Source organism: Pristiophorus japonicus, chromosome 20, assembly GCF_044704955.1.
Source record: "Pristiophorus japonicus isolate sPriJap1 chromosome 20, sPriJap1.hap1, whole genome shotgun sequence".
NCBI classification, from domain to species: domain Eukaryota; kingdom Metazoa; phylum Chordata; class Chondrichthyes; family Pristiophoridae; genus Pristiophorus; species Pristiophorus japonicus.
This window is the reverse complement of record NC_091996.1, coordinates 24398202-24423154: the sequence shown is the minus strand read 5'-3', so window position 1 is coordinate 24423154 and position 24953 is coordinate 24398202. Positions and strand designations below refer to the sequence as shown.

Here is a 24953-nt window from a genome sequence, read left to right as displayed (position 1 = left end):
TTGATCCTCCTCCTCCAATGTTATCTCAGCAACCATTGCTTTCTATCTCTGCTCTTCCTGAACTACGACTTTATCCAGGAGTGTCATGGTGATCACACGATAGAATCTGCAAGCATAAAGTTTACTTAAGAACATAAATAGGAATAGTAGGAGGCCATAAGGCCCCTCGAGCCTGCTCCGCCATTCAACAAGATCATGGCTGATCTGATCATGGACTCGGCTCCATTTCTCTGCCCGCTCCCCATAACTCCTTATCGTTTAAGAAACTGTCTATTTCTGACTTCCCAGCCTCCACAGCTCTCTGAGGCAGCGAATTCCACAGATTTACAACCCTCAGAGAAGAAATTTCTCCTCATCTCAGTTCTAAATGGGCAGCCCTTTATCCTAAGATCATGCCCTCTAGTTCTAGTCTCTCCCACCAATGGAAACATCCTCTCTGCATCCACCTTGTCAAGCCCCCTCATAATCTTATACGTTTCGATAACATCACCTCTCATTCTTCTGAATTCCAATGAGTAGAGGCCCAACCTACTCAACCTTTCCTCATAAGTCAACCCCCTCATCCCCGAAATCAACCTAGTTTAAACCAATTCTGCCTACACTACCTCTTCTGTCTTCATTTTATATTAAAAACAATGTAAAAACGTATCGATAGTCTTACAGATACTAATCGGCCAAGTTCATATCATGCTCTCTTCAGATGTCGTGCTGCAGGTCTGGGATATGTTCTTTCAATATACTGCACACTAGAGGATATTTTTTGTGAAATTTTGATATGTGCGTCAATGGTTAAATACTCCATTGTTTTCTTAATTTACATTGGTTGACTGTTTTAAATTATTCGTGGCCTTTTACAACCCAGTCATGCACAGAGGGCAAATGCAACTGGTGAAAAATGGACAGATAAACAGGGCTCAGAGTTCTACATAAGGTTATAGAACAGCTATTCTGAATAGGAGGACGAATGCCTCAACTTTTGTTAACAGTTCTGAATCTGTTGGTGCATGTGCTTGTCTCATTTACATACTGTTTACCACCCCCCACCCCCCCTCAAAAGCAAGTCTTCCTCGATTTCGAGGGACTGTCTATGATGATGATGATGATGATGTTAACCCCTCTTCTCTCTTTCTCCCCCCCCCCCCTCCCAAAGACCTTAATGGCAATAGCACTTTGTAGTTATGGAGAGAATATTTCCACAGCTTGTTTGTTCAAAATTTGGCTTGCGATTCCTCCGCTTCCATGCATCTTTAGCGATGTTTGGTCGCCATCTTGAACATCTGCAAAATGGAGGTTTAGCCGTATTGTGCTAAGATTTAACGGTAATAGCAAAGAGATAAACGTTTATATGTGAGGGTGAGAGACCAGCATAACCAGATGTTTAATTCAAGCTGTACTTTGCTGGCTGTTTCTTGATTGGTTTATAAACTCAGCAAGCAACTAATTTGCTCGGAGAGTATAGAATTTGTACCTTTTAGTCCGAGGGAGAAATCTGAGGGAGAGATGCTGAAATTAACTTGGAGTCTCGGGGAAGGAGTGAAGCAATCCAAAACTTGCTTCAGGGAGAAAAAAAAGCCTATATTTAAAAATATATCTGTCTTTCCAGTCCATTAAAAGGGTATATTTTTGGTAGTGATTATAACCGAGGGGTGTATGTTGTAAAGAACAGTGCGTGTCAGTGTAATTCCTCTGTTACTACCATTTAACACAACTCTTTATAAAAAGTGGATAGCTTAATAACTCCCAGACCCCAGAAATGTTTTAAACTGTTTTAGTGAGAATTCCATTCCGGGAATGAGCTTCTGGGAACATTTGAGCAATCATTTTGCAGACAGAGCACCTGCTCACGGAAAAATATGATCTTGGGGGCACATGCACATGGGACTCTTGGAAGGAAGAGTGGAGCGGTGCGGAGATTTTAATGGACGTGACAATGGGAATGTTTGTGCAAAGGGAGCGAGTGTCTTGCACCGAGTTGTTCTTTCTGCATTCTACAGCGTTTGCTCTATTGGAATGGGATTAGAGATGGGCGTTTTCTCGAATGGGAATCTGACCAGTCTTGGGAGAGATCAGTTGAAACTAGCCAATGCAAGTTTTTTTTTTAGTAGACTTTATGTATTTTTTTTGCGAAAAGTTACACCTACAGCTGCGATACTGGAATTTTATATTCTTGCATTTGCCATCTCCTGTGTTAAGAGGAGTACATGTGTACCTACTGTATTGTGTGCAGAATTGTTAGATTTGAAAATTTTAAGGGAAACTATAACGTTTTTGTTCAATTGAAACAATAGAGGTTTTTATAGTTAGCGCAGCATTCCATCATAACTGCTGGACTTGTCATTCCCATTCCGTTTAAAGCGTTTATTAAGGATAGGCAGCAAAATTCTAAAAGGACAAAGGGTGTTAATAAAACAAGCCTGAAGGCTTTGTGTCTTAATGCAAGGAGTATCCGCAATAAGGTGGATGAATTAATTGTGCAAATAGATGTTAACAAATATGATGTGATTGGGATTACGGAGACGTGGCTCCAGGATGATCAGGGCTGGGAACTCAACATTCAGGGGTATTCAACATTCAGGAAGGATAGAATAAAAGGAAAAGGAGGTGGGGTAGCATTGCTGGTTAAAGAGGAGATTAATGCAATAGTTAGGAAAGACATTAGCTTGGATGATGTGGAATCTATATGGGTAGAGCTGCAGAACACCAAAGGGCAAAAAACGTTAGTAGGAGTTGTGTACAGACCTCCAAACAGTAATAGGGATGTTGGGGAGGGCATCAAACAGGAAATTAGGGGTGCATGCAATAAAGGTGTAGCAGTTATAATGGGTGACTTTAATATGCACATAGATTGGGCTAGCCAAACTGGAAGCAATACGGTGGAGGAGGATTTCCTGGAGTGCATAAGGGATGGTTTTCTAGACCAATATGTTGAGGAACCAACTAGGGGGGAGGCCATCTTAGACTGGGTGTTGTGTAATGAGAGAGGATTAATTAGCAATCTCATTGTGCGAGGCCCCTTGGGGAAGAGTGACCATAATATGGTGGAATTCTGCATTAGGATGGAGAATGAAACAGTAAATTCAGAGACCATGGTCCAGAACTTAAAGAAGGGTAACTTTGAAGGTATGAGGCGAGAATTGGCTAGGATAGATTGGCGAATGATACTTAGGGGGTTGACTGTGGATGGGCAATGGCAGACATTTAGAGACCGCATGGATGAAGTACAACAATTGTACATTCCTGTCTGGCGTAAAAATAAAAAGGGGAAGGTGGCTCAACCGTGGCTATCTAGGGAAATCAGGGATAGTATTAAAGCCAAGGAAGTGGCATACAAATTGGCCAGAAATAGCAGCGAACCTGGGGACTGGGAGAAATTTAGAACTCAGCAGAGGAGGACAAAGGGTTTGATTAGGACAGGGAAAATGGAGTACGAGAAGAAGCTTGCAGGGAACATTAAGGCGGATTGCAAAAGTTTCTATAGGTATGTAAAGAGAAAAAGGTTGGTGAAGACAAACGTAGGTCCCCTGCAGTCAGAATCAGGGGAAGTCATAACGGGGAACAAAGAAATGGCGGATCAATTGAACAAGTACTTTGGTTCGGTATTCACTAAGGAGGATACAAACAACCTTCCGGATATAAAAGGGGTCAGAGGGTCTAGTAAGGAAGAGGAACTGAGGGAAATCTTTATTAGTCGGGAAATTGTGTTGGGGAAATTGATGGGATTGAAGGCAGATAAATCCCCAGGGCCTGATGGCCTGCATCCTAGAGTACTTAAGGAGGTGGCCTTGGAAATAGCGGATGCATTGACAGTCATTTTCCAACATTCCATTGACTCTGGATCAGTTCCTATGGAGTGGAGGGTAGCCAATGTAACCCCACTTTTTAAAAAAGGAGGGAGAGAGAAAACAGGGAATTATAGACCGGTCAGCCTGACCTCAGTAGTGGGTAAAATGATGGAATCAATTATTAAGGATGTCATAGCAGTGCATCTGGAAAATGGTGACATGATAGGTCCAAGTCAGCATGGATTTGTGAAAGGGAAATCATGCTTGACAAATCTTCTGGAATTTTTTGAGGATGTTTCCAGTAAAGTGGACAAAGGAGAACCAGTTGATGTGGTATATTTGGACTTTCAGAAGGCTTTCGACAAGGTCCCACACAAGAGATTAATGTGCAAAGTTAAAGCACATGGGATTGGGGGTAGTGTGCTGACGTGGATTGAGAACTGGTTGTCAGACAGGAAGCAAAGAGTAGGAGTAAACGGGTACTTTTCAGAATGGCAGGCAGTGACTAGTGGAGTGCCGCAAGGTTCTGTGCTGGGGCCCCAGCTGTTTACATTGTACATTAATGATTTAGACGAGGGGATTAAATGCAGTATCTCCAAATTTGCGGATGATACTAAGTTGGGTGGCAGTGTGAGCTGCGAGGAGGATGCTATTAGGCTGCAGAGTGACTTGGATAGGTTAGGTGAGTGGGCGAATGCATGGCAGATGAAGTATAATGTGGATAAATGTGAGGTTATCCACTTTGGTGGTAAAAACAGAGAGACAGACTATTATCTGAATGGTGACAGATTAGGAAAAGGGAAGGTGCAACGAGACCTGGGTGTCATGGTACATCAGTCATTGAAGGTTGGCATGCAGGTACAGCAGGCGGTTAAGAAAGCAAATGGCATGTTGGCCTTCATAGCGAGGGGATTTGAATACAGGGGCAGGGAGGTGTTGCTACAGTTGTACAGGGCCTTGGTGAGGCCACACCTGGAGTATTGTGTACAGTTTTGGTCTCCTAACTTGAGGAAGGACATTCTTGCTATTGAGGGAGTGCAGCGAAGGTTCACCAGACTGATTCCCGGGATGGCGGGACTGACCTATCAAGAAAGATTGGATCAATTGGGCTTGTATTCACTGGAGTTCAGAAGAATGAGAGGGGACCTCATAGAAACGTTTAAAATTCTGACGGGTTTAGACAGGTTAGATGCAGAAAGAATGTTCCCAATGTTGGGGAGGTCCAGAACCAGGGGTCACAGTCTGAGGATAAGGGGTAAGCCATTTAGGACCGAGATGAGGAGAAACTTCTTCACCCAGAGAGTGGTGAACCTGTGGAATTCTCTACCACAGAAAGTAGTTGAGGCCAATTCACTAAATATATTCAAAAGGGAGTTAGATGAAGTCCTTACTACTCGGGGGATCAAGGGTTATGGCGAGAAAGCAGGAAGGGGGTACTGAAGTTTCATGTTCAGCCATGAACTCATTGAATGGCGGTGCAGGCTAGAAGGGCTGAATGGCCTGCTCCTGCACCTATTTTCTATGTTTCTATGTTTCTATGTTGACTTTGAAGTCTGCACAATGGAGAATGGATTGTTGTATTAAAGGGCATTTGGTTGGCGTCTGGGCAACATTTGTCCTTTGAACTTTGGGTGGGTTTGAAGTCAGCCAATAGCAATGACATGATACTTCTCTCTCCTGGGTGTCAATCTCACTGAAGGGAGAGGAGACTGTCATGCCAGTAGTATGAATGAGATTGAAGCCAGGGATCCAGTCCACTGATCCCTATAAAAGGAATGATTCGGCAAAGGGAACATTTTGTTTTGCCTTTAAGCTGTTTATAATTTCTTGGAAAATAGAAAGTAGCCCGGGTCAAGAAACTCAAAACAATTACATCTTCACAATCGGTGTAGCATGGCCATGCCTTTTAGCTTATTTGGAAAGTGATTTTATATTTTCATGGTCTTGCACAGTGCAGAATTACTATCAATTAAACCAGGGCTCCTGTTGCTTTATTGACTTTAATCTCTTGCGTCAACATTTACGGTGGATTGCCATGGAATTTTGAAGAGCAAATATTGGTTGGAATTCCCTTCCCCCTGTTCATAGTTAATGAGGGAAAATGCCACTTGTTGTCTCAAACAATTATATTTTCTCTAACGATTATGTGATATTTTGCAATGAACAATTTCTTAGGAATGACTTGTTAATACTCACGTAGCATGCGATATATGAATGCTTCTACTATAGCTTATAAATACATTTTTGGCATGGGAAGTTTCAAGTGTTTGGAGCAACATTTTACTCCTGTAATGGTGCGAGTTTGTGTCTGCATTTTGTAACTGATATTTTCCGCTTTAGCACATACAGAATTTGACTTGTTGGGAAATGGAGACACCCTTTTTAAACTAGATTTTTTTTCTAATTTTAATTCTAATTTTATGAGTGTCCTGTTTTGTTAGCGGTGAGGAGGTGGGTGTTGGTGCTGGTGAAAACTGTTGTGGTTGCCCAGTGTCAGCATCAAGCACTCCTGGGCTGAATACAGAATAATGAGATGTAGACTGACTCCAGGGGGACTTGGACAGGCTAGGCGAGTGGGCAAATGCATGACAGATGCAGTATAATGTGGATAAGTGTGAGGTTATCCACTTTGGTGGCAAAAACAGGAAGGCAGAATATTATCTGAATGGTAACAGATTAGTAAAGGGGGAGGTGCAACAAGACCTGGGTGTCATGGTACATCAGTCATTGAAGGTTGGCATGCAGACAGTAAAGAAAGCAAATGGCATGCTGGCCTTCATAGCAAGGGGATTTGAGTATAGGAGCAGGGAGGTCTTACTGCAGCTGTACAGGGCCTTGGTGGGACCACACCTTGAGTATTGTGTGCAGTTTTGGTCTCCTAATCTGAGGAAGGACATTCTTGCTATTGAGGGAGTGCAGCGAAGGTTCACCAGACTGATTCCCGGGATGGCAGGACTGACATATGAAGAAAGACTGGATCGACTAGGCTTATATTCACTGGAATTTAGAAGAATGAGAGGGGATCTCATAGAAACATATAAAATTCTGACGGGATTGGACAGGTTAGATGCAGGAAGAATGTTTCCAATGTTGGGGAAGTCCAGAACCAGGGGTCACAGTCTAAGGATAAGAGGTAAGCCATTTAGGACCGAGATGAGGAGAAACTTCTTCACTCAGAGAATTTTGAACCTGTGGAATTCTCTACCACAGAAAGTTGTTGAGGCCAGTTCGTTGGATATATTCAAAAGGGAGTTAGATGTAGCCTTTACAGCTAAAGGGATCAAGGGGTATGGAAAGAAAGCAGGAATGGGGTACTGAAGTTGCATGATCAGCCATGATATTGAATGGTAGTGCAGGCTCGAAGGGTCGAATGGCCTACTCCTGCACCTATTTTCTATGTTTCTGTGTTCCCTCTGCTCTTCCCTAACAGTGGCCAAGAATTTGCAGTTGGAGGCTTTCCACGGATGGATGCCCCTGGACGCAAAGATTTCCACAAAAGTACCTGTTGTACCCGGAGTTTCGGAGACTACTGGTCCTGGGCCTCTGCGCAAAGGGTTGTGCAGAGGCCCACGTATCCCAGCAGCATATGCGCTTTGTATGGATCACTGGGATCACATGGGCCGGCCCAACCTATCAGAGATGGGCTATTCCCATTCATACTTATGGTGATTCCATGTGTACGGAACCACCATAAGTATAAATGGGATTACCCCAAAATCACACAAGTACCTAAGATTTAAAAAAATTAAAAATCATATATTTAAAATTAATCAAAATTTAAGTTAATTAAATATTTAAAACACAAATTTAATTTTTTGAAAAATAAATATATATTTTAAAGGGTTTAAAAATAAACTTGCCTTATGACAGGATTTTTCAAACTGTATTATTCTGTGCTTTAAAAGTCTTACGCTGATGAAAGCAAGGGCTTACGCCTGCTTTTTTCAGCCAATAGCACTTCAAGGACATTCGCTGGGCAGGAGTTGGGCAAATTGCCGCAAATACTCTCCGCCCGCAGAGGTTCTTTACTTTCAGATGTATGCGGTCTGTCAAGAGGATTCTTGATAGATTGCAAGTTATGGGTTTGGGCGCGCGCGCTTTGCATACCTAAACCCGGAATGTGCGGGGCCCCCGTGTACGCGCCTGTCGGAGCCGCGAATTCAGGGCCACAGTTACTCGCACTGATCGCGGAAGAGCACTACCTACTGCATCAGTACCTACTGTGCTGTCTCCTTTATCACCCGACCTTGTGAACTGCCTGGGTCAGAGCACAATTTGGTAAGAACTGTGAGGCACAGCATGTTACAACACTCTTCTTTCACCACTGGGATCTAGGTTGGATTCCAGCCCAGACTGCTGAGTGAAAGACTCCTCTCTAATATTGTCGTTGGCCAATATTCATCCCTCAATCAGCATAACAAAAAAACACAGTTTATCTGGCCATTATCACATTGCTGTTTGGAAGAGCTTGCTGTGCGCAAATTGTTTCCTACATTACAACAGCGACCACACTCCAAAAGTACTTCATTGGCTGTAAAGCGCTTTGAGACCTCCGGTGGTCGTGAAAGGCGCTATATAAATGCAAGTCTTTCGTTAGTCTTTCTTTACAAGAAATGACCCTCGTAGTCTCCATCAAGCACCTAATACCCACAGCACAAAAGTTCCCATAATTTGACACAATTGGTACTAAAATAGCATTTTGATTCAAAAGTCACAAAGGTGGCCTGTGTCAGAATTGGGGGGCGGAGTGATACAGTTGCAGCTGAATGTGCTCTTCCAAGGTTAGTGCTAAGACATGTTGGGGCACAGTAAAAGTATCTTCTTCCTGTAACCCCGCAGTGTTTGAAGCTGGCAATCGGTGCTCAACCCCCGCATTCCTCACTGTGCTGAGCACCACAATTCAGTCAACGGTATGAATGAAAAAATAATGCAAGTTTGTGGGGCGTTGTTGGCAACGTTGAACTGTAGAACAGTCCCCACGAGTAACATCCACAAGTTAATTTTATTTGGAATCTTGACACCTTGAAGAGAGAGAGAAGATGGTCGTCCCATCAGAAGACGACTCAAACACAGAATCTTGATGTGAGGGAATAATTTGCCACCCAGTTAGCCAGCCACATTCTCTGGAATACGATGGTCGTGTTATTCACTGGTGTATTTTGACCTGAAGGAGCTTTTAATGTAACCCTTAGTGGCAGTGTCATCTTTGTTACTTCTTTAAAAGTTTGGCAAATAAGGAGTAATTTTTCCAAATCGGTCACAGTTGCATTTATCACAGAATCATAGAGTAGTGCATCACCGAAGGAGGCCATTCGGCCTGTCGAATCTGCGCAGGCTCTTTTGAAGAGCAATCCAGATAGTCCTCCCTCTTTCCCCCCCCCCCCCCCCCCCCCCCCACCACCGAAGGCTATTAGATGGTAAGTACCCTTCCTGAAATATGGTAGAAAAAGCCACAACAAGGCTACGGGAGCAGACGGAATCCCTGCTGAGGCACTGAAGTATGGCGGAGAGGTACTGCTGGCACGAATACATGACCTGATCTCTCTCATCTGGAGGAAGGAGAGCATGCCGGGAGATCTTGGAGATGCAGTGATCATGACCATCATTAAAAAAGGGGACAAGTCCGACTGCGGCAACTACAGAGGAATCTCCCTGCTATCAGCCACTGGGAAAGTCTTCGCTCGAGTCTTCCTCAACCGTCTTCTCCCTGTTGCCGAGGAGCTCCTCCCAGAGTCGCAGTGCGGATTTCGTCCCCTCTGGGGCACAACGGACATGACTTTTGCAGTGCGACAGCTGCAGGAAAAATGCAGGGAACAGCGCCAGCCCTTATACATGGCCGCCTTTGACCTTACAAAGGCCTTTGATACTGTCAACCGCGAGGGTCTATGGAGCGTCGTCCTCTGTTTCGGATGCTCCCCAAAAGTACGTCACCATCCTCCGCCTGCTCCACGACGATATGCAGGCCATGATCCTTACCAACGGATCCATCACAGACCCAATCCACGTCCGAACCGGGTCAAGCAGGGCTACATCATCACCCCAACCCTCTTCTCAATCTTCCTCACTGCCATGATCCACCTCAGGTGACAAGCTCCCTGCTGGAGTGGAACTAAACTACAGAACCAGTGGGAATCTGTTCAACCTTCGCCATCCCCAGGCCAGGTCCAAGACCACCCCAATCTCTGTCGTCGAGCTACAGTACGCGGATGACGCCTGCGTCTGTGCACACACACAGGCTGAACTCCAGGACATAGTTGGCGTATTTGTTGAGGCGTACAAAAGCATGGGCCTTATGCTAAACATCTGTAAGATAGAGGTCATCCACCAGCCTGTCCTCACCACACAGCACTGCCCTCAAGATCCACGGCGCGGCCCTGGACAACGTGGACCACTTCCCATATCTCGGGAGCCTCCTATCAACAAGAGCAGGCATCGACGACGAGATCCAACACCGCCTCCAATGCGCCAGTGCAGCCTTCGGCCGCCTGAGGAAAAGAGTGTTTGAAGACCAGGCCCTCAAAACTGTCATCATGGTCTACAGGGCTGTAGTAATACCTGCCAGCCTATATGGTTCAGAGACATGGACCATATACAGTAGACACCTCAAGTCACTGGAGAAATACCATCAATGATGCTTCCGCAAGATCCTATAAATCCCTTGGGAGGACAGACGCACCAATATTAGCATCCTCGACCAGGCCAACATCCCCAGCATTGAAGCACTGACCACACTTGATCAGCTCCGCAGGCCACATGGTTCGCATGCCAGACACGAGACTCCCAAAGCAAGCGCTCTACTTGGAACTCGTCCACGGCAAACCAGCCAAAGGTGGGCAGAGGAAACGTTACAAGGACACCCTCAAAGCCTCCCTGATAAAGTGCGACATCCCCACTGACACCTGGGAGTCCCCGGCCAAAGACCGCCCTAAGTGGAGGAAGCGCATCCGGGAGGGCACTGAGCACCTCGAGTATCGTCGCCGAGAGCATGCAGAAATCAAGTGCAGGCAGCGGAAGGAGTGTGTGGCAAATCAGACTCCCCGCCTACCCTTTCCTCCCACCTGTGACCGAGACTGTGGCTCTCGTATTGGACTGTTCAGTCACCTAAGAACTCATGCTAAGAGTGGATTCCGAGGGACTGCCTATGATGATGATGACCCATCCTGAAGGGCATCAGTGAACCAGTTGGGATTTTGTGACAATACAGAAGTGTTTCATGGTCATTGTTTTGTACACTGATGCCAGCCCACAGATCTCATTGAATTCAATAGAGATTGCACGAAGCCAATTCCGAGATAAGAGATGTGCGGCATGCAGTTGCCAGGTGTCTACTGATTGTCACTCTAGGCTGGAGCCTTTCAGCCCCTCCCCCCCCAACCCCTCTGTCGCCTCCCAGTCTCCGCCCTGTCGCCTGCCCCCAGCCTCCCTGTCGCCCGCCCCCGGCCACTTTCGGCTTTCTACAACAGCAGCAATGCACAACAAGGCTGGATTCATTAGCAAGGGATTACTAGCCCATTTCTATTCAGCCCTTCCTCTCCAAGGTTGTTGAACACCTTGTCGCCTACCATCACTGTGGCTCCCCTCTCATAAATCCGAATCCTTTCAATCTGGGTTCAGCCCGGCCCAAAACCGTGGTCAAGTACAGCAGTAGCATGCTGTGTGACTGAGAGCACGGCATAACATCGCTCTTGGTGCTCTGTTCACTATTTGACACGGTCGGTCACGCTAATCTCCCCCAGCTCTATCTTCTCACCCTCACTGTCAATTCCATCTGTGTTGTTGCCTGTCTAATCTTCAATGGATGAATCACCTTCAGTTGAATATTGGGAAGAAAAAGACACCTTATTCAGCGAACACCAAAAATTCTGCATCCTGGTCACTGGCGCTGTCCCACTCCATTGATTGCCACTCAGGCTGCATCAGAAAATGCATCACCTCTGAGTCCTGTTTGACCCAAAGCTGTGCTTAAACCATATATCTATCTCAAAATCAGTTTTACTTTCACAGGATTTTCTGCCAGAACCATTGTCCACAGTTTTGTTACCTCTCGACTTGACTGCTCAAATTTCCTCCTTGTCGTCCTCCCAAGCTACTGCCTACAGAAACTTCAATTTGCCCCAAAACCCATCTGCCTGTGTCCTGTTCTGCATAAACCTTGCTCACCCATCACCCATCGACTCCTTACCTCCAGCACATTAATGTTCTCATCCTCATCTGCAAATCTTTCTGTGGGCGCACCCAGCCTTATCCTCTAACCCACGTTCTTCATTTCACTAACCTCCTTCAGCCTGATCCCCTAACCCCCATGGTCTTCATTTCACTCACTCTGTCCTCTGCCAGAAGCTTTAACTACCTCAGTCCTACTGTCTGGAACCAACTCCCTAAATCCTTCTGCCGTGTTGGCTCTCTCCTAACCATTAAAACTGATCAGTACCTGTACCATCCAATTTAACGTGACCTCCCCTCGTCCGGCAAAATCCCTTATCCGGCACAGGCCAGGTTCCGAGGGTGCTGGGTAAGAGAGGTTCAACCTGTACATGGTTTCGCTCATCTCTCCAAACATTCCCACTGCTGCGTTTCTCCTTGGTGAAGTGCCTTAGGATGTTTTTGAGTTAAAGGTGGTATATAAATGCACGTTATTACTTTTCAACTACAGCATTTAAATCTACATTGTGCCACAGAGCAAACTTTTATTTCATCAGTATAACAGCAAAATTATTGATTCCAGAACAGGAGAAGGAAACGATGTGCTCACCTTGTGTGAGGCTAATATCGCTTTTCAGTGATCTGGAGTGGTCCTTTCTAAAACTTTATTTTTAAATTTATGCCTTAGTAAAGTTTAGCAGTTTCAGGGAAGTTGCCCAGCAACATATTCTTGTGGAACATTGCAACATTGCTGTGTTTTGAACATTCATAATGTCAAGGGACATGTAATTAGTGAAACAATAAACTGTTTCTTTCCACATTTAAAGAAAGCACAATGCGTCAATGGGTGGCATTGAGATTTACTGGAAAGGGCTTGGTACCTGGTAATGTTTTGTCCATTTTAAATTCAGTCATTCTATGGTTTAAAGCGTGTGTATCTTGGAAAATAATTCTCAAAAATTGTCGGCGGGTTTTCAGCTGTGCTTTCATTTATTGCTTTGCCTTCCTTGTTTGTAACCGAGCCTCTTCAGGATAAAGAATTTCGCTGGCATCCTATTATATGGAAAATTTAAAGAAGAATTCCAATACAAACAGAACCAAGCCACAATTAGTGCTTTGGACACAGGGCAGGAATTTTGATTCGGAACAGTCTGTAACTCAGCTTGTTCTGCACTTGTATATCGCCTAAATCAGGCGAGTTGGGTGAAAGCAGCCATGCATGATGTGCATGCTGCATTATACATGTACAGGTTGAACCTCTCTTACCCAGCACCCTCGGGACCTGGCCTGTGCCGGATAATGGATTTTGCCGGACGAGGGGAGGTCACGTTAAATTGGATGGTACAGGTACTGGGCAAGGGGAGTGTGGCAGAGAGATCATGGGGGCAGGGAGGGGGTGCAGCGGTTGATCGCGGGATCAGGCCAACGATTGCAGGAGTCAGTAGCGAGGCAGGACTTCAAGTTGTTCATGTCGGAGCGGCTAGGAATGGTGACGGACGAGGGATGGTGCCAGATAAGGGAGGTTCGACCTGTATTGTTTAAAAAAAAAAAGTATCACCAGTCTGAATCACCCAGTGAGTGTAGATCAGCTGGGAACCAGTTTCCTTTGAATTACTGTTTTGTAAAACGTCCGTTAAGGTAGCTCTGACTTCCTTTGCTGCTTTACTTATCTCCCTGTATTCTGCCATTCCTGTCTCGGGAATCATTTGCTATCGTGCAGCCGCCTTCAGCTGGTGGTGGGGGGGGCGGACTGGAGGAGGGGAAACGGAATGGTCCAGTATTTAACAGTCGAGTCTGTGGAAATCTCCATGACCTCATCGTAGCTCAGTGTCATTCAATGAACAATACTGTTGAAGTAATCATATTGTAAGAGGTGAGCCAACTGTGTCAGAGAACTTCTCCCTCTCTTTTTTTTCTCTCACTCTCTCTCTCTCTCTCTCGAGTTGGCAGGTCCCAGCATAATGTAACGGCCCAAATGAGAAACGAAACTTGCGCCCAACAGTGGCTAACAGTCTTAAAGTGGCATTGCTGTTGTTTGACTTTCACCCGAGGGCCATCTGTTGTCTGGAGGACAGGAGCTCTTGCTGCCTGTGCAACCCAGACGCACCCTGTTCAGCTGCACATTGAATCCAGTTGTATTTACAAGTCGGTGGTCTAAGGTAAAATCAGTCGGGGTGTTTTCTTTTATCTGCGGCAAACTTTTTTTTAGTGGCGTTTGTTCGGTAGAAATAAAGGTCAAGACAAAGATCTACGCCACCACCACCATGCTGCGGGATGGCATGTTCTGTGAAGGTGGTGTGTGCAGGATGCAATTGTATTTCAGGCTGTGCATATGTTCTTGCATGGACTGGGGCCAATACTATTTCTGACTTGCTGCATTCTAAATGGGGAAGAACCTGAATTGGATCAAGTTGGCTCAAGTCAAGCATGATCCAATTAATATCTTTTCTTTCTGAAAGGATAGGACATAGGATCAACAAAACAGATCCATAAACCAGAATCGATGGAAAGAAGGTAATAAAAGCAAGAGAAATGTTGAAATCTGTTGAAGCACTGTGCTGTCCAGTCCACTAAGGTGAAGACCTGATGTAATGTAAGCAGAATTTTGTTAAAAGATTCCAACTTATTTTCCGTTTTGTACAAGTATGTTATACCGAACAGTTCGGACTTATTATAAATGACGGCCAGCATTCCACTGTAGGCGAAGAATGATATGGTAAACTTTAAATCCACGGTCTATTTTAGAGACTGATTCAATATTTAGCTGTGAGATGTTGGAAGGGTCTATGCAGGCTTCCCGGTGGGTAATATTGAAGGCTTCTGCATGTCAATGAAAGAAGATATAATGCACATTACTGAGCAAGCATCAAATGTCACTGGATCATTGGTGGCTATGCAATGGTTTTACTAGTTGTTAGTCAAGTTGATTTCTGGCTGGTCTCATTGGCTCTGACAAAGCCTAATGTTTTTAAGTGGACTTGTGTCACTCTTCAACCTCTGTCTTTACAACTAGTGTTGCAGCAAAGTTAGATAAGCTCGGGTAGATCGTTAGATAACCTTACACATAACTGGCGTTTGCGGCAAAGTTAGATGCCCTCAGTTGTCATCCCTATTGTATTCTCACTGGCTGCCCCACTCCTTGCTGAGCTTGCATGTGAAACTCGCTGCAACATAACCAGCTGTTTGCACAGCGTAACCCAGCAAGAGTAATTTAAACTCCTCGCACCGTACAGTCTAGCCCAACTGATTTGTGTATTTGCCACAGAATAATTCCTGAAGCTTTTCTGACGACTTTTGTGTGGAGTTTCTGCAGCAGTTGTGTTTGGAATTGGCTGACGTAGGTCATACAGTGCTGGTAACCCGATCTGCCTTTGAAACGCTCAAACATTTAGTATGTCTGTGGTAGCGATAGGCTTACGGATTTTTTTTCCTTCTCTCTCATATCAGATTTTGAAGAAAGGTCCATGCAGCACCATCCTTTTCCCCTGCATATTGCTCTAGGGGTAAGGGGAGGGGTGGCGGGGGGTTACCTGAGTCTGAGATAACTGGTATGTGTCAGTTGTTTTTCTTTCAGTTCGGCAACAGCACTCGAGCTTGCCAAGACTTTTCCCAACGTCAGCCTGCTTGTGGAAAGTGTGTCTCATGGTGAAACCACAACTTTTAACTCCTAACGTGCAAAAAGAAAATGGGGAGCAGGAGATGGGGGTGGGGGGGGGGTGTGGGGGAGGCAGAGGGAAGAGAAGAACGTTATTTTCTCTCTCTCTCTCTCTCTCTCTTGTGATTTGTTTGATACTATCCTGTCACTTGGGATTCCCTCCCCCTACCTCCTTCCTCCCCCTCCCCCTTCCCCCCCCTCCCCCTTCCCCCTGCACACAATGACCACAGAGAAAGAAACTTTTGTTTCATTCAAAGCCTGGAACGTCGAGGTTTTGTCAGGAGGGTCTGGCAGCCCAAGAGACTGCGTCCTAAGAGTGATCAGCTCACTTGGGCATTCTTGGCATTCTTGGCCACCTCATTATAAGGTCTGCTGTCACGGGTAAGCTGCTGAGCAGTGAGAAAGAGCTTGCAGCGTACTTTTTGTATCCTTTTGAAAGAGAAAAAAAAATCTCTGCAGCGTTCCAGTTTGTTTTCTTTAAGACTCTTATAAAGCACTTATCTTCCTATTCAATTCAGTTGCAAACAGATTGAAACAAATAGGCTCCTGTCTTGGTTCTTACAGACTTTGTTCAACGGAGGCTTGTTTTATTCTTTTGTAGAGCTCAATTGAGTACTTAAAGGAATATGTAAAAGCAAGTGCCAGCAATATTAAACTGAGTCTGTTATACTTTTTGAAGCTCATTTGTTTCTCTCCAGTAATTGAATATGTGTAAAGTGATGCAGTGCACCGAAGTTTTACACAGTTTTTCCTGTTACCTTGAAATATAAGTAACAATTGACTTTCTGAAACAAATACCTTTTTTGTCCCGGCAGATGTTGACCATCAGATTTGGGCGCTTTATATCTATTATTGTAGTGTAATTGAATCTTTTAAATAGAAAGTGTGAAAAACTAGTTAAAGTTACTTCTTAGGTCTGCTGTAAGAATTACAATATAAATAAGATCGTATGAGCACAAAGACAAGGTGCCAATTTTGTTGGCCAATAAATTAGACATGCAGATTATGATGACAATAAGAGCCCTCACAATATTCTGTAACCTCAGCCTTCACACAGAGTTGAGTTACGAGCTCTGCTCCCAAAGTTACACAATGAATTATTAATCATTTTACATTTGAGAAAAAAAGTTTCACACAAAAGTTACTGAATAGTTTTACTGAAATTCTTCAGACTGCTGCATCGAAGAGCGTTGAGACTGGATTTAGATATTAGTGCAGCTCAATTTGATTTGCAATGGAAATTATCATGCCTGCTGAACAAAAAAAACAGTCTGCCCTTAATTGGTTCCTTTCTGGATTTGCCATTTAACAAACTCTTTGTGCAAGTCTAAGGAGGTACTGAAACAGACTTTCTTACCAGATTGATGTTGGCAGAATTGTCGTCCTTACTCTTTTAACTTTCTTGCCTCTGCTGTTTAACTGGACAAAGTGCCTGTGTGAAGTGTAGCATCTCACCAGAGTCACTGTTATCAGACTCCAAGCTCTCCTCTTGTGTAAATCACTGTGGTTCACTTGTCAAAGACTTTCAAGTACTTGATGCCCAGGTGTCAGTTCCAAGAAGTAAATGCCAAATAAAAGTGTTTGTAATATTTTATTCCTGACTCTCGTATCGCCACTTAACATGTCCTTTGTGTGAACAACACCATTTGCTCTTCAGTATTTACTGCAAAAATATTGCCAAAAAAATAAACTGAGTTAAAAGAGAATTCTTGCAGTCTATTAAGGCAGTGAGTTAGCACACTGTCTGGGTTGTGGCTTACTGACACACCAGACTATCTGCAATATCGGCATGGCACTAGTACAAAGAACATTCAAGTCCAGCATGTCATCTTCGTTCTGAGCGCAGCCAACTTGGAAAGGACAACTGACTTTGTACTCTAGATCCCTTTTGTGATGTATTTACATTCTGAAGAGAGCTCCCAAGTAAAATTGCAGCACGTAGGCAAGTCTTGCGTGGGACCTCCTTTTTCCTCTCCCTCTGTTTCAGAGCTGCACCAGCAGATGTACAATCTGCAGAGCCTCCCTCCAGCACCACAGATACCAGTGGGCGGGCTCAGGAAAATGCTTCAGTGCAATGATGTCACAGCAGTCAGCTCTAATTAAAGGGATGTGATGCGGACTGCCCCCTCAGCTTCTGGCAAGCACAGTGGTGGAAAACCCTGCCTTTTTGACAGCAGCACAGAAGTATGCAACCCACTTGCAATGAAGATGTCAACAGTTTAAATTAGGGATGTATTTCAGTAGAGGGCAGAAGACCTCCTCGGCATTGCATTAAAGCTTATTTTAGGTATAGTCCGTAAGCTGAGAGCGAGTACTGTTCCACACATGCATTTGTGTTCCTGCAAGTAGAGTGGAAAAAACTGCCCAGAAAGTCGAACATAATGTCAAACGGTGGGGAAAGCAAATGTGAAGGGTAAATAAAGTGAGTGCCAACTGTGTCTTGTATTGTTTAAACTATTTTGCACAATACTTGTCTCTTTAAAATGTGGAGCCCAAAACCTTGCAGTATGTGCAATGTTACTCCTCCCAACATTTAAGGTGAACTTCGCGCTGTGTTTATAACAATTTGTAATTGCAATTCACTCTTCGAGCTTTGTGGTGTCAGATGCCATTTTTATATTGGAGGAAACTCCAGCTGCTATTTGTATTGGCAGTGGTAAAATGAAATTTGACGCAGGCAGCATTTGGTATCTTGTGGATTTGTGACAAATTGTAACCAGTCATTGCACTTACTGTATCTTAAAGGGGCATTGTCACAGGAGCATAAAACCATTAGAAGGCCATTCAGTCCCTCGAGCCTGCTCCGCCATACAATTAGATTATGGCTGATCTGCACCTCAACTCTCTTCACCTGCCTTTTCTCCATATTATATCGGATTACACAGGATATACGGCACAGAAACGGGTCATTCGGCCCCACCAGTCCATACCGGCGTTTATGCTCCACTCGAGCCTTCTCCCGTCTTTACTCATCTAAATCTATCAGCATAACCTTCTATTCCCTTCTCCCTCATATGCTTGTCTAGCCTCCCCTTAACTGCATCTACACTATTCGCTTCAACCACTCCCTGTGGTAGCGAGTTCCACATTCTCACCACTCTCTGGGTAAAGGCGTTTCTTCTGAATTCCCTACTGGATTTCTTGGTGACTATCTTATATTGATGGCCTTTAGTTATGCTCTTCCCCACAAGTGGAAACATTCTCTGTATCCACTCTATCAAAACCTTCTATAATTTTAAAGACCTCTATTAGGTCACCCCTCAGCTGCCTTTTTTCAAGAGAAAAGAGACCCAGCCTGTTCATCCTTTCCTGATGTGCATACCCTCACATTTCTGGTATTATCCTTGTAAATCTTCTCTGTACCCTCTCCAGTGCCTCCATTCATTCATTCATTCAGAGGCAGCCCCTCGTATCGAGGATGACTTGCTTCCACGCCAAAAAAGGATGAGTTCACAGGTGTTTCAATGAAGGACCGAATATTCTAGGTCCTGAACTTCATATTGAAGGGTGGAAGATGCCTGTGCGTGGATTTTTTTAACGTGGGGTGGTTGTTGCACACCAGCCACCACCCGGGCTTGACAGAGTTAGGTCTTGGTCCAGTGGCAAGAATTAGCCAAGACAACTGGAGACCAGACTCTTCTGCACGGACCTAGTGCGCACACATATCGCAATGTGGGCTGGCCCTTGCCGCCCCTGGGCTTTTGCTTCTTCTGGGCCCCGAACTCTCACCTCTCCTGGGCCCCGATCACATCGCTCCATGATCACTCACCGCTCCTGCTGTACCTGCCCACGCTCCAATCAGCGACCTGGATCTTTGTGACGTCCAATCCAGTCGACCTCTTCACAGCCGTCGCTCTCCAGCACGCGCTGTACCTTGAAGTAGTATGCTCCACGCTGATCCTTTGAAGGCCCCGACCTGTCTCTATATCCTTTTTATAATATGATGACCAGAACTGTACACAGTACTCTAAGTTTGATCTAACCAAGGTTCGATACAAGTTTAGCATAACTTCCCAATTTTCAATTCTGTACCTCTAGAAATAAACCCTAGTGCTTGGTTTGCTTTTTTATGGCCTTGCTAACCTGTGTCACAACTTTTAGTGATTTGTGTATTTGTACTCCCAGATCCCTTTGTTCCTCTACCCACCTAGACTCGCACCCTCCAAGTAATAAGTGACCTCCCTATTAGAAACATAGAAAATAGGTGCAGGAGCAGGCCATTCGGCCCTTCTAGCCTGCACCACCATTCAATGAGTTCATGGCTGAACTTGCAACCTCAGTACCCCATTCCTGCTTTCTCGTCATACTCCTTGATCCCCCTAGTAGTAAGGACTGCATCTAACTCCTTTTTGAATATATTTAGTGAATTGGCCTCAACAACTTTCTGTGGTAGAGAATTCCACAGGTTCACCACTCTCTGGGTGAAGAAGTTTCTCCTCATCTCGGGACTAAATGGCTTACCCCTTATCCTTAGACTGTGATCCCTGGTTCTGGACTTCCCCAACATTGGGAACATTCTTCCTGCATCTAACCTGTCTAAACCCGTCAGAATTTTAAACATTTCTATGAGATCCCCTCTCATTCTTCTGAACTCCAGTGAATACAAGCCCAGTTGATCCAGTCTTTCTTGATAGGTCAGTCCCGCCATCCCGGGAATCAGTCTGGTGAACCTTCGCTGCACTCCCTCAATAGCAAGAATGTCCTTCAAGTTAGGAGACCAAAACTGTACACAATACTCCAGGTGTGGCCTCACCAAGGCCCTGTACAACTGTAGCAACACCTCCCTGCCCCTGTACTCAAATCCCCTCGCTATGAAGGCCATAGCGAGGGGATTTGAGTACCTCACATTTATCTGTGTTGAACTTCATTTGCCAATTATATGCCCATTCTGCAAGTGTATTAATGTCCTCCTCAGTATTGACGACGCCTCCCGCCAATTTGGTGTCATCCGCAACTTTAGAAATTGTGTTTTTGATTCCAAAGTCTAAATCGTTAATATAAACTGTGAGCAACAGTGATCCCAGCACTGATCCTTGTGGAACACCACTACCCACCTTCTGCCACTGTGAATAGCTACCTTTTATCCCGACTCTCTGCTTTGTGTCTTGAAGCCAGCTAGCGATCCATTCTGTTACTTGTCCCCTGACTCCGCATTCTCTGACATTCATTGGTCTATTATGGGATACCTTATCCAAGGCCTTTTGAAAATCTAGATAAATTACATCTACTGCATTACCCTTGTCTACTCTCCCTGTTACCTCTTCAAAAAAAATATCCCACGATGCCCTTACCAAACAAAAGTCTGTCTATCTCATCCTCACTATGTACCTTGCTAAACTCTTTGTCCATTTAAGTACCTCATATAATTAAGTTATTGGTACAACAAGTTATACAATTGAAATTAGTAATCTAATCGTAGAAATGACCGCACAGATTGAGGTCTTTTCGCCATCACACCTGGGCCAGTGTGAGCTGAGGAGTTTGGTTGACAAAAGTGAAATCTCCACATCTTCAGGCTAAGCTTACTAGCGCAAATGTATTCCAGAATGCACCTATGGACCATGCTGTATAATAAACTTTCCATCTATCAAGCATATGTATGAAGCAGTTAATTCTGTGCCAAACACGTCTGAATCACATTTTAAGTATGTAAAGGGAATTTTTTTTTTGTCATTTCCTTGGATGCAACGTAAACAGAAACAAAATACTTGTTGAATACAGCAAACAAGTTAACAACATGTTATTGAATAATCACTTCTTAAAATTTGGCATTTAGACACCAAAACACTAAAAGCTAGTCCACAGTAAGTTAATTGCAATATGAAATCTTCACACAAATAGGACCATTATGCCAGATTTTTCACTCCAGCGAAACCCTAAGCAAATGTAGGACAGAATGTGATCCGTGTCTCCCAGTGTCCGGTGAATTGACTCCCGGGTGAGCTCTGGGTGTAATCAATGCTCACCCATTTGAGGAGGGGAAGGGTCGCAACCAGCACGCTGCTTTAAAAAGTCTGCGGCAAGTTAATTATACAAATTAGGGTTGTATTTCCTCGAACTTAGACGGTTAAGGGACGATCTGATTGAAGTTTTCAGGATATTAAGGGGAACAGATAGGGTAGCTAGAAAGAAACTATTCCCGCTGGTTGGGGATTCTAGGTGTTATGTCTTCAGATGCTCTAATAATGACTCCACGAGACAATGTGTTGTACTTGAACTGCAGTGACCTTCGTCCATTTAATGGTAACTCCAGAGTGAGGATCACACGTGGCCTGGCACACCTGTACAGGTAACCTACAAGTCTCACACTGCGGTGCCCTCTGGTGGCATACCTTGTAATAGTACAAGCAGTAACCATGTAGGATACATGACACTAGGACTAGGGGGCATTGCCTCAAAACTAGAGCCAGATCCTTCAGAGTGAAATTAGGAAACACTTCTTGCACACAAAGGGTGGTAGAAGTTTGGAACTCTCTTCCGCAAATGGCAATTGGTGCTGTAACAATTGTTCATTTTTAAATCTGAGGTTGATAGCTTTTTGTCAACCAAAGGGACTAAGGGCCAAAGATGGAGTTAGGTCGCAGATCAGTCGTGATCTCATTGAATGGCGGAACAGGCTCGAGGGGCTAAATGACCTCCTCCTCCTCCTGTTTCTATGTTGCTATTCACCAAAATGAATTTGGTCACAGAGCAGAAAGTTCACTATCCAAATCATGTCCGACAGCTGTGCAGAAGGCCCCCATGCTCTGTGATGCTGCTGTGGCAGTGGTCTGGAAGGAGTGAGGCAGAGGAGGGTGGCCTTGTGTGACACTGTTGGAGGCCGATAAGAGCAGCACAATGCAATGGAAGGAAGTGTTCAGGTGAGCCAAAGCTGCCAACGATCTTGGATCAAGTCTTATATATGCATGCTTGTTTTGTTGTATGATGTCTGTAACACTGAATGTACCCTTACACTGTACACACCTTACCTGTACACCAGAGGGTGCTGCTGCAGGTAACCCAGTATAAAAGGGAGCTCACAGCTTGGTGTCCTCACTCGAGGAGCTGTAAATAAAGGACTACAGCCTACGCAGTTTAAGTACCATACCCAGCCTCGTGGGGTCCTTACCAAAGGTGCCTACATACACAACAAAGTCCTGTTCAGACAGCCAGGATGAAAATCTCTGAGCTTCATTAGGGATTGAAGATGTAAGAGACTGAATCTTAATAGACAAGAGGCTAACTTGAAATCACTTTTCATCATGTCACCTGCAATTGTTAAAGTGACAGCAGCTGTTTTATTCATTCAATAATCTCATTAATCGAGAACTATTAATGCTTTCAAATGACTAAGACTGCAGTGAGAAGGAATTTCTTCACTCAGAGGGTTGAGTCTTTAGAATTATCTCCCCAAAGCACTGGGCATGCTGAATCGTTGAGTATACTCAAGGCTGAGATAGATAGATTTTAGACTCTAGTGGAATCAAGGGATATGGAGATCAGGCGGGAAAGTGGAGTTGAGGTAGGAGATCAGCCATGATCTTATTGAATGGCAGAGCAGGCTCAAGGCCGAATGGCTTACTCCTGCTCCTAATTCTTATATTCTTAAAAGGAGTAAGGTAGAAAAATTATTAATTCCCCCACTCCTCACCATAGTAAAATTACATCCACAAAATTAAGAATACTAATCTATGTTCGAAAACAACAACAACTTGTATTTTTGTAGCACCTTTAATGTAGTGAATCGTCCCAAGACACTTCAAGGAGTATTATGAGATGAAAAATTTGACACCGAGCCGCATAAGTAGAAATTAGCGCAGGTGACCAAAAGCTTGGTCAAAGAGGTAGGTTTTAAGAAGCGTCTTGAAGGAGGAAAGCGAGGTCGAGAGGCGGTGAGGTTTAGGCAGGGAGTTCCAGAGCTTGAGCCCTACGCACAGCCACCAATGGCTGAGCGATTATAATTGGGAATGCTGAAGAGGGCAGAATTAGGGAAGCGCAGATATCTCGGGGGACACAACAATGTAATTTTGATCAGATTGCAGTACCTAACTAATTTACTCCATCTCATGTAAAAAAAAAAGCCAGCTGTTCTGGTTCTACCCCCTCACAGCCCAGTAGACATTACAACTCATCCCAGCAACCTCAAACATTATCTGCAAACCTTTCTTTGACTTAATGTTGATTTGTGAGAACTTTTACATACCCAACAACTTTGGCGATAATTGTGTTCAGAGTAACTTCACAAGACTGTGTTGTAAGCTCAAACCCCATTGTGATCGTGGTCTCTTTAACACAACTCCAGAGTGAGGAAGCAGCATGGTGGACTGCCTTTTAAACCTGCTTGCCCCGGGGTGTGCAGGTGACCCTTGGGTCTCCCACAGGTGCGCCCCCTGGTGGCAAGTCTTACCATTGGTGAGGTTTGCATACATAACAGGCGAGTTATACTGTCAGTTCCCTTCCTCCCCCTCTGACGTTCTTCACCCCTCCTCTGCTGAAGGCTCTGATTTCTGCTGGATGCTGGCAGCCTTCTGGGAAATTGACAAATTAGCCATCCTTTTTGTGACTGTTAATAAATGAGTTGATGGAGGGCTTTGGAGCCTATTCTGCCCGACCCTGTCAACACAGCCTCTTTCAACAAGAGTTGCCTGATTGCTAACCCCATCCTCTTTTCCCATCCCAGAGCCATTGAAGCCAATTTTCGTGTCCCCTCAGCATAGAATGGGAATGGAACTTGTGCCCTTCTGGGCAGCAGCACAACGAATTTACCCACTAAACCTAACACTTAACTCGCTCCATGTCCCGTTCACCCATCACTTCTGTGTTTGCTGAGCTTCACTGGCTGCTGGTCCAACAACGCCTATGTTTAAAATCCTCATCCTTGTTTTCAAATCCCTCCATGTCTTCACCCCTCCTTATCTCTGTAACCTCCACCAGCCCTGCAAGCCTTCAAGATATCTACACTCTTCTCATTCTGCCCTCTTACGCAACCCCGATTTTAATCGCTCCACCATTGGTGGCCGTGCCTTCAACTGCCTTGGGCCTAAACTCTGGAATTCCCTCCCTAAACCTCTCCGCCTCACTACTCCTCTCTCCTCCTTTTAAGATGCTCCTTAAAACCTCCCTCTTTGACTAAACTTTTGGTCGCCTGTCCTGATATCTCCTTCAGTAGCTCGGCGTCAGAAATGTTTTTATTGATGACTGTCTTGTTCAGTGCCTTGAGGGGGGTTTGGCAACATTAAATGCGCTATGCAAGTATAAGTTGTTATTGTTGTAAGCTTTGAGGGGGGATTGCATTTTTTAAGTTTGCAATAAAAGAAATTAAACTAAATAATATCTGTTGGGGACAAACCACTCCCGAAACCTTCAGTATCGAGCCTCACTTGTTAACACGTTAA

The 24953-nt window shown here is 44.6% G+C and overlaps 2 protein-coding genes across 7 annotated transcripts in view; one reads left to right on the top strand and one right to left on the bottom strand.

Annotated features, from left to right (window-relative positions):
- Positions 1-17640, bottom strand: part of angptl2b (angiopoietin-like 2b) — a 63870-nt gene extending 46230 nt beyond the window's left edge. The window contains exon 1 of one of the 2 annotated variants that reach the window (XM_070862619.1): positions 16937-17640. The gene's annotated coding sequence lies outside the window, so the exon portion shown is untranslated. Of the gene's footprint in view, positions 1-15454; positions 15541-16936 lie in introns of those variants that run through there. The other variant, XM_070862620.1, reaches the window with a different exon arrangement.
- Positions 1-24953, top strand: part of LOC139232442 (ras-specific guanine nucleotide-releasing factor RalGPS1-like) — a 1066646-nt gene that overhangs the window by 557288 nt on the left and 484405 nt on the right. The gene's annotated exons all lie outside the window — the stretch shown is intronic.